This window comes from Erpetoichthys calabaricus, chromosome 3 (genome assembly GCF_900747795.2).
Source record: "Erpetoichthys calabaricus chromosome 3, fErpCal1.3, whole genome shotgun sequence".
NCBI classification, from domain to species: domain Eukaryota; kingdom Metazoa; phylum Chordata; class Cladistia; order Polypteriformes; family Polypteridae; genus Erpetoichthys; species Erpetoichthys calabaricus.
This window is the reverse complement of record NC_041396.2, coordinates 182,340,504-182,356,394: the sequence shown is the minus strand read 5'-3', so window position 1 is coordinate 182,356,394 and position 15,891 is coordinate 182,340,504.

Here is a 15,891-nt window from a genome sequence, read left to right as displayed (position 1 = left end):
GATCCACCTTTGTCAACTCTACTCCCTGCATCCTTGGCATTCCTCTGACCTTCCTCTCATTCACACATGTGTATTCTGTCTTGATCCTACTGACCTTCATTCCTCTCCTCTGCAGAGCATATCTCCACCTCTCCAGGGTCTCCTCAACCTGCTCGCTACTCTCGTTACAGATCATAGTGTCATCTCCAAACATTATAGTCTACAAGGATTCTTGTCTAATTTCTTCTGTCAACTTGTCCATCACCATTGCAGATAAGAATGGGCTCAGATCCAATCCCTGATATAATCCTACCTCAACGTTAAACATCACATTTCCCTCGTACATATCCTGTACAACTCTTACATACTTCTGTGCCACTCCCGACTTCTTCATACAATACCACAACTCCTCTCTAGGCACCCTGTCATATGCTTTCTCCAGGTCCACAAAGACACAATGCAACTCCTTTTGGCCTTCTCTATACTTCTCCATGAACACATTCAGATGAAACATCACATTTGTAGTGCTCTTTCACAGCATGAAACCATACTGCTGTTCGCTGATCATCACCTCTTTTCTTAACCTAGCTTCCACTTCTCTTTCCCATACCTTCAGGTTATGTCTGATCGATTTTATCCCTCTGTGGTTATTACATCTTTGCACCTTATTCTCAACCTTATTTTTAAGAATCGGTACCAGTACACTTCTTCTCCACTCCTCAGGCATCCTCTCACTTTCCAAAATTGCATTAAACAATCTAGTTAAAAAGTTCACTACCATCTCCCCTAAACACCTCCATGCTTCCACATGTAAATCATCTGGTCCAACAGCCATCCCATTCTTCATCCTCTTCATAGCTGTCCTTACTTCCTCCTTGCTAATCCATTGCACTTTCTGGTTCACTATCTCCACATCATCCAGCCTTCTTTCTCTCATTCTTTTCATTCATCAGACTCTCGAAGTACTCTTTCCATCTGCTCAACACACTGTCCTCACTTGTGAGTATGTTTCCGTCATTATCCTTTATCACCCTAAAATGCTGCTCATCTTTTTCAACTTGGTCCCTCTGTCTAGCCCTCGCCACCTCTCTCTTCACCTTACTCCTTAACTCTTTGTACTCCTGTCTCCTTTCTTGATCTCGCTGACTATCCCACTTCTTCTTCACTAACCTCTTAATCTGTATACTCTGCTGTACTTCCCCATTCTACCACCAGGTTTCTTTGTTCTCCTTCCTCTGTCCAGATGTCACACCAAGCACCCTCCTAGCTGTCTCCTTTACCACTTGTGCTGTATTTGACCAGCTCTTTTGTAACTTTTCACTGCTACCTAGTTCTAGTCTTGCCTAGTTCTCTCCACCTTACAGTCTTCCTTTTTCAACTTTCACCATTTGATCCTTGGCTCTGCCCTCACTCTCCTCCTCTTCTTGCTCTCCAACATCATCTTACAGACCACCATGCTATGCTGCCTCATTACACTTTCCCCTGCCACCACTTTGCAGTCTCCAATCTCCTTCAGACTTCCTCTACTCTTCTATGTCACCCTGTATTCCTCCCTCTTCTTAAGAAACATATTCACCACAGCCATGTCCATCCTTTTCACAAAATCCACTACCATCTGACCTTCTGAATTTCTCTCCTTAACACCATACCTACCCATCACCTCCTCATCCCCTCTGTTCCCTTCACCAACATGTTTAATTAAATCCACTCCAATCACCATACTCTCTCTCCCTTGGGTACACTCTCCACCATTTCATCCAACTCACTCCAGAAATATTCTTTCTCATCCATCAAATATATGCACTAATAGCTTTAATTTTCAGCTTCATAATGAACACTCTGTCCAACAGTCTTTTCACCTCCAAAACACTCTTGACATACTACTCCTTTAGGATAACCCCTACCCATTTCACCTCCCATCCATAACATGGAAGAGCAAATTGAACCAAAACACTCCCATAACCTTCCTTCTCTTCTCCTTCCTCCATACATGTCTTCCCCCTCTGCTTCTCCTTCGGCCAACAGTAGCCCAATTTCCCCCAACACCCTATTGGCTAACAGTACTGGTGGCAGCTGTTGTTAACCCAGGCCTCGACTGATCAGTATGGAAATCTGTATTGTTGTCCGCATATTGATCTGGCAAAAGTTTACACCGGATGCCATTCCTGATGTAACCCTTCCCATTTATTCAGGATTGGGACCAACACAAAGAAACACATTGGTCTGTGCATACCCGTGGCTGGGTTTACATCCCCTGTGGCAGTGTTTGCATGCCCTCTGGCTGGGATAACATTTCAGTTGTTCTGTATAATCAGGTTTATATAGACAAATTCCAAAGTATACTCTGCAGCCACTCAGTTAGGTACTGTACCCCTGCTTGTTAACAAAAATAGCCGGCTTTGTCAACCATTTTGCTGCAGCTCAGTCTATTGTATGCAGACGATAGACACGTCAAGAGGTTTAATTGTAGCTAGACCAAAATTAAAATGTCGTGTTTCTTAATGTCATATTTGGCTATAGCACCTCAGAAAACAGCTATCATAGTCTCTTGAGTTTACAGAAAATATTAATGAGAGAGATCAAAAGAGAACAACCAGATTCATTGAAAGTAATCAAAAGGCCACAATTATTTAAATAAAAGCTCTTCAAAACAGCGGTGGATAGTTGTGCCTCTTGGAACACATAAGTGGCCTGCATCTGCATTCCGTATTCAATTTCTGTCAGTTAAGTAAGATGAAGCAACAATAAACATGTGATCACCAAAATTGAACACTAGAAGATCAAAAAAATGTCACCTAGTTTGTTGAATTTTGTTTTCTGTTGCAATGCATTGATGTCCACGCCATCAGAGCATGGAAATTGCCCATTATGCCACAACTCCCCCACATTGTCCATTGATTTATCCCTTTGTATGGGATGTTGCATCAGTCCCATCCCAGCTGGGTTATGTCTCCTTCCATTCCATTCATCCATTATGGTGTCCTGGCCGGGAAAGGGTTCAGCATAGTACTCACCATAAATACTGTGTATGTGACAAATAAAATTTAATTTGATTTGAAAATAAGTACTGTACTAAGTTTCTTTCAGTAATCTATATATATAATTCACTAAGCCAACAGAACAAGCAAGACAACCATGGGATACGCACGGCATAGCCACGCCCGCCAACTCACAGAGACCCACCCACCAACACTAAGACCATGGGATACGATGACAACTCACAGAGCCACGCCCACCGACAACACAGAGCCCCGCCCACCAACAATTCACTAAGCAGCCGACCATGGCACACGCCCGACAACAATTCGAGTGAGAGCGAAAGCATTTGCCAAGAATGTTTTCATTAATCAAGAACGAAGGTCGGAAGTTCGAAGACGGTCACATAATGTCGTAGTTCCGACCATAAACAATGCCGACAGGCGATCCGGCGGCAACATTCCCATTACCCACCGGGTGGCCAACCGGGTAACCAAAGTCTTTGGGTTCCGGGGGGGAGTATGGTTGCAAAGCTGAAACTTAAAAGAATTGACGGAAGGGCACCACCAGGTGTGGAGCCTTTCGCTTAATTTGACTCAACACGGGAAACCTCACCCGGCCCGGACACGGAGAGGATTGACAGATTGATAGCTCTTTCTCGATTCTGTGGGAGGTAGTGTATGACCGTTCTTAGTTGGTGGAGCAATTTGTCTGGTTAATTCAGAAAACGAACAAGACTCCCGCCTGCTAAATAGTTACGCGACCAAAGAGAGGTCAGCGTCCAACTTCTTAGAGGGACAAGTGGCTTTCAGCCACGTGAGATTGAGCATTAACAGGTCTGTGATGCCCTTAGATGTCCGGTACTGCACGCGCGCTACACTGAATGAATCAACAGGTGTCAACCCGGCGCCGAGAGATGTGGGTAAGCTGATGAACCCCATTCGTGCTGAAGACCGGGGCTTGCAATTGTTCCCCACGAACAAGGAATTCCCAGTAAGTGCGGGTCATACGCTCATACTGATTATGTCCCTGCCCTTTGTTCACCCCCCCCCCCTCGCTACTACCATGGTCGGGTGACTTGGTGGATTATATATAGAAAAGCAGCTGGAACCGCAAAGAAAAATGAAAAGACAACTTGGCTCAGAGGTGCATGTGGACTGTAGCAGAGACAAACGCGACTGAGGCGGTGTTTGGAAAATGAACAGTCAACGTGACTCACAGGTGCATGTGGACTGTACACAGACGAAAGCGACTCAGGTGAGGAGTTGGGGGCGGGCACATGAGCAGGCAGTACGTACTGAACGATGATTGTATATTGGTTCGTAGCGTGCATTGTTGCAATGTTACTTTTCTTGGTGGTTTATTAAATTACGGATTTTTCAAATGTTCATTTTTTTCCCTGTGCTTAAAAATCATTAAAAAAGCGGCGTGATTATGCGGCATATGCTACGTCGCGGGTTGGCCAGTTTAAAATATTATGATACTTATAACTACCTCCAGCTTTTCTTAAACATTTTTTCCAAGTTTCTGTCATATGCTCAATGTACTGTAATTACCTATCCAGAGAAATATTGATTCTAGTAATATGTGAAATTGTCTTCATACTGGTGTATCTTGAGTATTGTGCGTGGTTCTAGTCTATATATGCTATAAAACAGACATAGCAGCACGTGAAGCTGTGTAGAGAGGAGCACTCAAGTGCACCCCAAGACTAAAGGCCATGTCCTGTTCCGACACTTTAAGCGAGTCATACTTTTATGTAGCAGTTTATTTTAAGTACTGCAAAAATGCATCTATTATTCATTTACTCTTTTGCAGCAACACCTTAACAAAGGCTTCTTTTGCTCTTGATAATACTTACAAGGCATGAGTAAAGTGATTATTCATCTCTGTAATGTGAACTTTTTAAATAACTTCACTTTGAAATGGTCAAAAATTGATTAAGTGAGACATATTCCTGTTGCTATTGCATAAGTCAGTATAAGACCTATGAAACCTTGATATTTATTAGTATTTTACCACTGTATCAAAGGCTCCCTGAATAGACATAAATTAAAACTTTACGGCTGCTTTGTAAGTGTGCTACATAAAGAGACTGAGAAAGCAAGTAATGGATGCATTTTTGCAGTACCTAAACTAAAGTGTTTCCACCCTGTTTTGTCTTGAGAAAAGGAGACTGCATGAGAACCTGATCTATGTCTTCAAAATTCTAAAAGGCATTTAAAATGAATCCAGCAGAAGTCTTTCAACTTAAGGGTGAATCACATAGTGGAAAACACAATTGGAAATTAAGGGGAAGTGCATTTAAAACTGAAGCCACAAAGAGTTGCAGGAATCTGGAATAACCCACCAAGTCATGTAGCCTAACAGAAAGCTAAGAAAGGCAACATTACAGCACACCACAGTCAAAGGACCATGGAGCAATAACAACAATCACTCCACAACATTGGACACCACCCTTCAGGACTTGGTATTGTAAAACTATTTATCTGTGCCAAGATAAATCAGAATTGTAGCCAGCCTCTTCTGTGTTGCATGTTTGTCTGTCATGTCTGTCTTACACCCTGTCATCTATGTTGATATATATGCATTAATTATGTGTCCATAATCCTTGTGTTTACCAATAAATTATGCCATTCTGTTTCTTAAAACGAGTGTGCTTCAGTTACCTTGATATAAATCTAATGGCTGGGAAACCTCCTCGTACAGAGATAGGTAAGGAAAAAATAGTGGGAGCCTTACCAAATTATTCATCTGTTACCAGCATTGGAAAAGGAAAAGAATGATAGTAAATTAATTGAGTAAATTCTTTTCCTACAAATACTTCTATGGTACAGTACATATTCAGAAGAACAAGCAAAATAATAAATGAATAATATTATTTTTAGAACAAATGTGAAAAAAATGAAAAGCATTATCATAAAATCAATAAAGCACACTAAATAGGAATTACAAACAATACAAATGTGTTAATTCTTTACTGCTTTTTTTTTATCAAACTATATATTTTTTCTGAGTACTGTGAATATGAAATTGAATATGAAATGAAACTCGTCTCTTTTGCTCATCCTGCATGCTACTCTAAATACCTTGGAAAGTTCAAGCTCTGTACTGCAAGCTAAAAAAGTGCCTGCATTTTCTAATTAAGCATGCAAACTTAAAGGAAGAGTTTGGAATTTTTCAAATCAAAGTTATTTCTTTATAATCATGGCCTAGTTTGCCACATACAATTGCATTCTAAAGTGAAGCATATTTTATAAATTTGAAAAAACAGCTAAGGTGCTGTAGTTCCAATGTGATGAAAAGCCTTAAAACTTACCAAATTATGTCCTCTTTGACGTAGCAAAGGTTTCAATCTAAGAAAATATACCTTCTGCGTTTCTGCAGCATGCCCGTGACAGCCGCTGTGGGTGGAGTTATGACAGCCCATGGCATGCTGTGTGCATGCATGATAAGAAAACATACTCCAGAAATGAAAAGGGTAGAGTGTATGATAGCAAACCAGTTATCCAATTTTTTAATGTGTGACAAGTCACTCACTGTACTAGTGAAATTTGTGAGGCTTTTGCAATATTAAAAAATAAATAAATAAGTGATATTAGAAAAAACATAGTACTTCTCCCAAAGTTAATCTGATTGAATTCCAGCATGCCCTTTAAAGTGAGTTAAATTCTTTCACTGGAATAGATAGAATAATTTCTCAGCTGAAACCCTCTACCTATTGCTTTTTTAAAGAATTCTCTGATGTCCTTATTGATAGTGTACTTGACCTATTAAATTTCCCTGACTGATTAAAGACTGCAGTTGTTAAACCCTTGATCAAGAAAAATGATCTTGACTCCTCTGTCTTTGACAATTTTAGACCAATTTCTTACCTGCCTTTCTTAAGTAAAATTCTAGAAAAGGTAGTTATCAAGCAGCTTAATGTTTACTTGAATAAGCATTATATTTTTGACACGTTTCAGTCAGGGTGGTTTAGAACCAACTATAGTACAAAAACTGCACTGGTTAAAGTAGTAAATGTTTTGCGGGTTAATGTGGACAGAGGTCATGTATTCTGCTCTTGTTCTCTTAGACTTGAGGGCAGCATTTGACACCATAGACCACAGTATTTTTATAAATCGCCATAGACAATGGGTGGGCCTCTCCTGCAGTATCTTAAATTGGTTTCAGTCTTACTTAACAGGTAGAAAATTCTTTGTTAGTTGTTGTGATTGTACTTCGGAGATGCATGATATTTAACATGGTGTACCACAAGGATCTATCCTGGGTCCGCTGCTCTTTTCAATCTACATGCTTCCATTAGGTTAGATTATCTCAAAGCACAAGGTGAGCTAATACATCTATGCTGATGACACACAGCTGTATTTTTGTGTAGCGCCTGATGACCCTGATGCTCTTGGCTCACTGATCTAATGCTTTAGCAGTATTTTCGAAAGGATGAATAGTAACTTTCCCAAACTAAATAAGAAAAAACATAAATTTTAGGGACTGGCAAATATAGATATAGTGAGGGCATGAGAACTAAACTTGGTCCCTTAGGTTTAAAAATCAAGGTAAAAAATTTAGGGATAACCATTGAGCTAAACTTTAAATTGCATATTAACCAGATTATTAGATCTGCATTTTTTCACTTATAACTCTATGCTGAAAAATGAATTCACGCCTCTGTTTTTAGTCCACTAGGGGGCTGTGCCCCCTGCTCGCTTCACTTGGCCACTCCAAGGGACACGCTGTGCACCAGCCACTTCACGTCTCTGCCGCTTGCGTTGTGAAGGGGGGGGGGGGGCTGAACGCACGCTAAGGAGATGCGGTTGGATCAGCTGCTGTCTTGATGCTGCTGCTGTCGAGCTGCGTGTCAATCATTTAAAAGCCTGTCTCACTGCCTTGTCTCACAGGACGTTAAAGTGTCTCTCGCAGGACATTAAAGTGTCTCCGAGAATATCGTCTCCTTCTAAGCCTTCAAAGATTTTTTTTATAATAGAGAGACTAGTTTACTGTAATGCACTCCTTAATAGACTACCAAAGAAAGACATCAATCGGTTGCAATTAGTGCAGAAGGCAGCAGCCAGAATCTTAACTAGGAAAAAAAGAATTGAGCACATCTCACCAGTTTTAGCATCATTGCATTGGTTATCTGTGTCATTCAGAATTAACTTTACTAATTTCTAATGTTTATAAAACCTTAAATAATCTTGCTCTGTCCTATATTTTGAAATGCCTGTCCCCTTACACTCCAAGTCATAACCTTTGATATTTGAATGAGGGTCTTCTTATAATTCCAAGAGCCAAGCTTAAAAGACGTGGTGAGGTGGCGGTTTACTGTTATGCACCTAAAATCTGGAATACTTTACCTACTGTATAGAAATTTACCAGGCTAATACTGTGGATCATTAAAAAATAAAAAAAAAACATTATTTTAATACGACTTTCTCAGAGCTGAATTTCAGTTATATTCCTAATAGACTATATGTGTATAGAATTATCATATCCTTCAGTAATCCACAGTCTGTACTAATCCCCACTATTTTCTGTTGTCTTTTCTAGTTCTTTTGTGGTGACAATCTGTGCCACCTATACCTGTCTAGGCACCATGCAGCCTCCTGAGATGATGGAATGAAGGCAGATGGCTCAGCTGTCCACAAGACCAACTTCATCAGAATCTTGTCATTTAGAAACATTTATGTTAGGTAGAATGCCCAGCAGGGGCTGGGTGGTCTTTTTGCCTTGGAACCCCTGCATATTTTGTTTATTTCTCCAGCCTAACTAGAGTTTCTTTTGTTTTTTTTCTGTCCTCCTCATTTGATCTTACCTTGTTTTGTAGTTACTTACTCTTAAAAATGATTGCCTTATTTTACTTGTTTTTTCTTTTATTGTAATTTCTTTGTCATTTTGTAAAGCACTTTCAGCTACATTGTTGAATAAAATAAAATGTAGTTGTTGTTGTCTTGCTGATGATATGGTAATAAAAGAACTGAGCTCAATGTTTTTGAATGAAAACTCACTGGCACTCACTAATATAGATCAATCTGCAAATACTCAAGGAGAACATGCAAACCTTCATTTAGAACCTGGTGCAGCGAGTCAGGAATGACAGAGCTACACTACCACTTTGCCAACGTTAAAACAACAGTACTACACTTCAACCTGAAATGACGTTGCTTAATTGGCCCAAGAGCATGCATGTGTGTGTGTTCACCCTGTGATGGACTGGTGCCTTGTCCAGTTATTATTCCCTACCTTGAATCCAGTGCTTGCTGGGATAGGTTCCAGCTGCCCTGTGAACCTCCAATGGATAAGAGGGTTAAGAAAATGTATTATTATTATCCCCCCTTGCACCTTTGCTGCCTCGACCTTCAGCTAATATTAAAAACTATGACTTTCTTGATATTTTAGTTTATAATTTAAAAACAGAATAAGAATCTGAAAATCTAACTACATTACATTAAAGTTCGATAAATTCTGAAAAGAATGATACCAAACATATATATGTAGGTTTTAAAATAAGCCTGATTTAAAGCATGACAAAAAACGTGAAATAATCACGTCACATAAAATGATTTCACAAAATCATTGTACTTTTAGGCTTAGGATTTTATATATATAGACTAGATTATGCCTACAACAGAAAAAATACATTAATAGATTAATGGATGAAAAATATTGAGGACAACAATTATTTTTATTATTAGTAGTAGTAGTAGTAGTATAAGTAGTAGTATCCATTAAAACATTGTTATTATCCAGGTGTTGTTACTGTCTTGTATTCTATGGTCACCGGGATAGGCTCCAGCTGCCTCACAACCTTGCCCTGGATAAACGGATTGGGAAGATGTATGTATGTATGTGTGTATGTATCTATTATTTTTATTATTATTATTATTATTATTATTAGTAGTAGTAGTAGTAGTAGTAGTAGTAGTAGTAGTAGTAGTATTTCTATAGAGGAGAGAGAGGTTGGGAGCATGCTCTGATACAGTGAAGAAAAATATATAACTAGTTTGATGGAAGTGATGGTAGATGTTGTCAACAGAAAATTTTAATATTATTACTATGAGTGTTATTGGACAGCACAATGGTGCAGTGGTAATGCTGAAGGAGAATGCAATTTGCATCCCCGTGTGCTCTGGTTTCCTCCCACAGCTCACAGTCCAAACACATGCAGATTAGGTAGATTGGCATTGCTAAAGCGGGCCTAGTGTGTGTGTGTGTTTGTGTGATGGACTGGCATCCTGTGTGATGGACTGTTCCTTCCTTACCCCGATGCTTATTGAGATGAGACTCTATCTGTAACACAAGCCTTACCTGGATAAGAGGGTTAGGAAGATAGATTGATGGATGGATAGATGTCTATAATGTCTGTTCAGATCTTGTTATTTGATTACCTGGTACTGTGGTTGGGCGGTGGAAGGACAGACTGGAAACAGTTGGAATGTTGGGACACCAACTGGGTAGTCCCTTTTAATCGTCGTGAGACAAACAGACAAAATCTAAACAAAAGTAATGAAAATAGAGCTTCAGTGCCGTCCCAAGCAGGAACCTCTTTTAGAACAATCAGTCCTTTTGAGAGTCACGTGCTCCGCCGTGTGGCTTGTTCTGGTCTCCCAGCAAAAGCCATCTTTCTCTTTGCTGGCGCTTCCTTTATAGCAGTATTTCTGGAAGGGGCAGGGTTAAGTGCCTGTGCCAGGCGGCTTCTTGAAGCTGTGAGGGAAGAAGTAGAACAGGACAAGGTCAGCGGTAACCCCCCCTCTCATCTCAGTGGACTATTTTGTACCTTTTTCTGGCCCTTAGAGGAGTCCTCCGACGCCCATGCGTGACACGGCCCCCCCCTTAGGATCTCACCGTGAGGTTGTGGATGCGGGAGAGGGTGTCCATGTTGGCATGTAAGGTGCCTTTTCGGTGTATTACCTTAAAGTTATATTGTTGCAGACTCAGGAACCACCTCGTTATTTTCGGATTTGAGTCACGAGCAGCAGAGAGCCACTGTAGGTGGGTTTGATCTGTGACCAAGTTCAATTCGCGGCCCAGTAAATAATGATGTAGCGTGGTTACCACCCATTTAATGCGGAGCGATTCCTGTTCGATCGCGGCATATCTCCTCTCACAGTCCAAAAGTTTCCGGCTCAGATACATAGTGGGGTGTTCGGCTACTTCGACGACTTGGCTTAACACAGCACCTAGGCCGGTATCTGAGGTGTCGGTCTGGAGAATAAAAGGACTAGAGAAGTCAGGTGATTTTAATATCGGAGCAGAAGTCAGGGCCTTTTTTAAGTCACTAAATACTGCAGCAGCCTTGGGATTCCATACCACCGAATTAGGGGCCTTCTTCTTTGTCAAATCAGTTAGGGGCGCAGCTCGTTCGGAGCAGTAGTACCTGGCTAAGCCCAAGAAAGCCTGCACTTCCCTCTTTGTTAGTGGCCAGAGCCAGTTGCGTATGGCAGCTATTTTGGACCACTGTGGCTTGATCTGTCCTCCGCCCACCACATAGCCTAGATACTTAGCCTCGGTCAATCTAAAATGACACTTTTGTGGATTGATCTGGAGTCCGGCCCTGCATATGGCCTGAAGGACGTCTCGCACATGCAGTAGGTGTTCTTCCCAGGTGCTGGAAAATAGGACGACATCGTCAAGATAGGCAGCACTATAGGCATTATGGGGCTGGAGCAGTCGGTCCACCAGATGTTGGAAGGTCGCTGGAGCCCCGTGCAGCCCAAAGGGAAGAACTCGGTACTGCCAGTGGCCACTAGGGGTACTAAATGCATTTTTTTCCTTCGCTGTCTCAGTCAAGGGAATTTGCCAATACAGTGATCCCTCGCTATATCACGCTTCGCCTTTCGCGGCTTCACTCTATCGCAGATTTTATATGTAAGCATATTTAAATATATATCGCGGATTTTTTGCTGGTTCGCGGATTTCTGCGGACAATGGGTCTTTTAATTTCTGGTACATGCTTCCTCAGTTGGTTTGCCCAGTTGATTTCATACAAGGGATGCTATTGGCAGATGGCTGAGAAGCTACCCAACTTACTTTTCTCTGTCTCTCTTGCGCTGACTTTCTCTGATCCTGACGTAGGGGGTGTGAGCAGGGGGGCTGTTCGCACACCTAGACAATACGGACACTCGCCTAAAAATGCTGAAAGATTATCTTCACGTTGGCTACCTTCTGTGCAGCTGCTTCGTGAAGCAACATGCTGCACGGTGCTTCGCATACTTAAAAGCTCGAAGGGCACGTATTGATTTTTTTTATCTGTCTCTCTCTCTCTCTCTCTGCTCCTGACGGAGGGGGTGTGAGCTGCCACCTTCAACAGCTTTGTGCCGCGGTGCTTCGCATACTTAAAAGCCAAACAGCCCTATTGATTTGTTTGCTCCTTTGAAGAGGAAGATATGTTTGCATTCTTTTAATTGTGAGACTGAACTGTCATCTCTGTCTTGTCATGGAGCACAGTTTAAACTTTACAACTTTACAACCTCCTGTGTTTCTGCGCAAATCTGTGACCCAAGCATGACAATATAAAAATAACCATATAAACATATGGTTTCTACTTCGCGGATTTTCTTATTTCGCGGGTGGCTCTGGAACGCAACCCCCGCGATGGAGGAGGGATTACTGTATCCTTACGTCTTGTCAAGGGTGGAGAGGTAGCAGGCATCTCCCAGATACTCTAGCATGTCATCCACCCAAGGCATAGGATAGGCATTGAAACAGGAAATTTTGTTAAGCCAGTGGAAGTCATTACAAAAGCGCCAACTCCCGTCCGGCTTAGGAATTAAGACGATCAGGCTGGACCAGGGACTGTGACTGGCCTCTATCACGCCCATCTCCAGCATCCGACCTATTTCCAATTCCACCTCTGCCCTCTTAGCCTCAGGGAGTCGATAGGGACACTCTCCCACCACCGCTCCTGGTTCTGTGATAATATTGTGGGTTATGAGCGAAGTGTGGCCCAGCTAATAACCCCCCTCTATCGAGCTTATTATTTCTGCTATCTCGCACCTTTGTTTAGGAGAGAGCTTATCCCCATAGTTTAGGTGTTCAGCCTCTGTAAACAAGGAAATAGTGGAAGCAACTGTTGACTCCTGGGAAGTACGGTCTACCCACAGCTTTATTAGGTTGACGTGGTAGATCCGCTCCTTGGGACGCAGGTTGGGCTGATAGATTAGATAATGCACCAATCCTTTCCGTTTGCATACTTCAAATGGGCCCTGCCAGTGGGCTAGGAGCTTGGAATGGCTTGTAGGGATGAGCACCATGATGTGGTCGTCGGGGCGGAACTCTTGGAGGCAGGAGTTCTGGTTGTACAACCGGGCCTGCGCATACTGTGCCCCTTCTAAATGCTCCCGGACAGCTGGTCTTAGGTGCTCGAAATGATCCCTAAGCTCGGCGACATGCTCCAGTACACTACAGTAAGGCGGTTGTGCCTCGTCTTCCCAGCTCTCCCGAATGAGATCGAGGAGGCCCCGGGGATGTCTCCCATACAGGATTTCGAAGGGAGAAAACCCTGTTGAAGCCTGGGGAACCTCCCGGAAGGTGAAGAGGACTAGAGGAAGGAGCTGGTCCCAATCTTTCCCGTCCGTCCGGACCACCTTTCTCAGCATCTGTTTGAACGTTTGGTTAAAACACTCGACTAACCCATCTGTTTGGGGGTGGTATACAGATGTTCTAAGTTGAAGGATCCGGAGTAGCTTAGCCACCCCCTTGAAGCTCCATGACATGAAGGGCGTCCCCTGATCCGTGAGGATTTCTTTGGGGATGCCTTCTCACGAAAAAACCCTGATAAGCTCCCAGGCTATTACTTTGGATGTAGCCACTTGCAGTGGGATGGCTTCTGGATATCGGGTGGCGTAATCAACCATGACCAAAATATACTTATGTCCCCTAGCTGAGAGTTCGAGGGGTCCCACAATGTCTAGGCCTATTCTCTCGAACGGGATATTAATTATGGGCAGGGGAACTAGAGGGGCACAGTGCTTCCTGGGAATGTGTGTGAGCTGACATTCGGGGCAGGACCTGCACAATCGCCGCACCTCCTCGTGCACGCCCAGCCAGTAAAAGCGTGCTGTTACACATTCAAGAGTTTTTTAAGGCCTAAATGCACCCCAACAAATGAGCGTGGACCAGGTCACATATTTCCCGTCGGAAAGAGCGGGGAACAAGCAGTTGGCTGCATATTCCGTTATGGTTTTCAACCACCCGATATAACAGATCATCCTCTATGACAAAGTGAGGCATGGGTGGGGTGTAATCTTTGAAGGGGTGTCCGTTTACGGCCACTACTGCATTTCTAGCATGTTTTAATGAGACGTCGTTCCACTGCTCTCGCCTAAAAGAGGAGGGAAGGGGGTGGAACCGGACTGGCTGGTTTACATCCTTTGAGGCATTCATTTTAAATATTAAAACAGATTCCAACACAATTATAGTGCTAGTCTACAAACCACCAGGGCCATATTCAATGTTCATGACTGAATTTAGCAACCTTCTATCTGATTTGGCTATAAATTATGATCACGTAGTACCTGATGGGGGATTTTAATGTACACATTGATGTGGAAACTGACACTTTTAGCTAATGTTTTACTCATTTGTTAAATTCTGTAGGATTTTGTCAGATTGCCAAAGGTCCAACTCATAATCATAACTACACATTAGATTTAATTATAATTTACAAAGTTGAAATTTAAAATTTAAATATTACTCCATTAAATGAAGTTATTTCCGATCGCTACTTAATTACATTTGATTTAGTCTTGCCCTTGCCAACACACTCCCAGATTAAAACAAAGACAGTGCGACATCTAGATTGTAATTCTACTTCAAAATTTATAGATACTTTGAGTAAGTCGAGTGTAATTGTGGAAAACCATTTAGATCAGTTAACATCAAATGTAAACATGGAAAACTATTTAGATTAGCTAACATCACATTATAATGTGACCTTGAGAGACACATGCTCTGGACACAGTGGTTCCCCTTAAAACAAAAGTGATCAAAGCACATAGAAATTCTCCCTTGGTTTAATGAAAACACTCAAGCTCTTAAATTAGAGTGTCAAAAACTGGAGCGCAGATGGAGAACAACAAAGCTACATATCTTTCAAATTGCATGGACAGAGAGTGATAATACATATGAAAAAGCCATCTTTAAAGCTCGCTCAGAATACTATTCTACATTAATAGATAGCAATAATTTAATAAATTGTGAATTTCCCATTGGGATTAATAAAGTATCTATCTATCTATCTATCTATCTATCTATCTATCTATCTATCTATCTATCTATCTATCTATCTATCTATCTATCTATCTATCTATCTATCTATCTATCTATCTATCTATCTAATAAAAATCTTCAGGTACTGTTTAGAACAGTGGCTAAATTAACAAATGGAAATTCAGATCAACAGTGTAAAATACCAACAGATATTAGCAGTACAGACTTTATGAACTTCTTCAATGAGAAAATTAAAAATATAAGATCCCAGATCTCTGCATCAAAGTACAAACCAAATACTAGCTTAGCAGACCCTGTCTCACATTGCATTCAGCACTTTAGTAATTTTAATCCTGTAACTAAGCAGGAAGTCTTAACTTTAATTTCTAAAATGAAGCCCACTACTTGTTCCCTAGATCCAGTCCCAACAAAACTAGTAAAAAGTGCAATGGATGTTCTTGCAGCGCCTATTCTAAACATTATCAGTAGTTCATTATTGCATGGCACAGTACCTGATACACTAAAAGTGTCAGTCATTAAACCATTACTTAAAAAGTCAGACCTAAACCCACACATACTAAATAATTATAGGCCTATTTCAAATCTACTGTTTCTCTCTAAAATACTAGAAAAAGTAGTCGCCAGTCAGCTTCAGACACACCTTACGCATTACAATTTATTTGAGAAATTCCAGTCTAGTTTTCGCACTAGTCATAGTACAGAAACGGC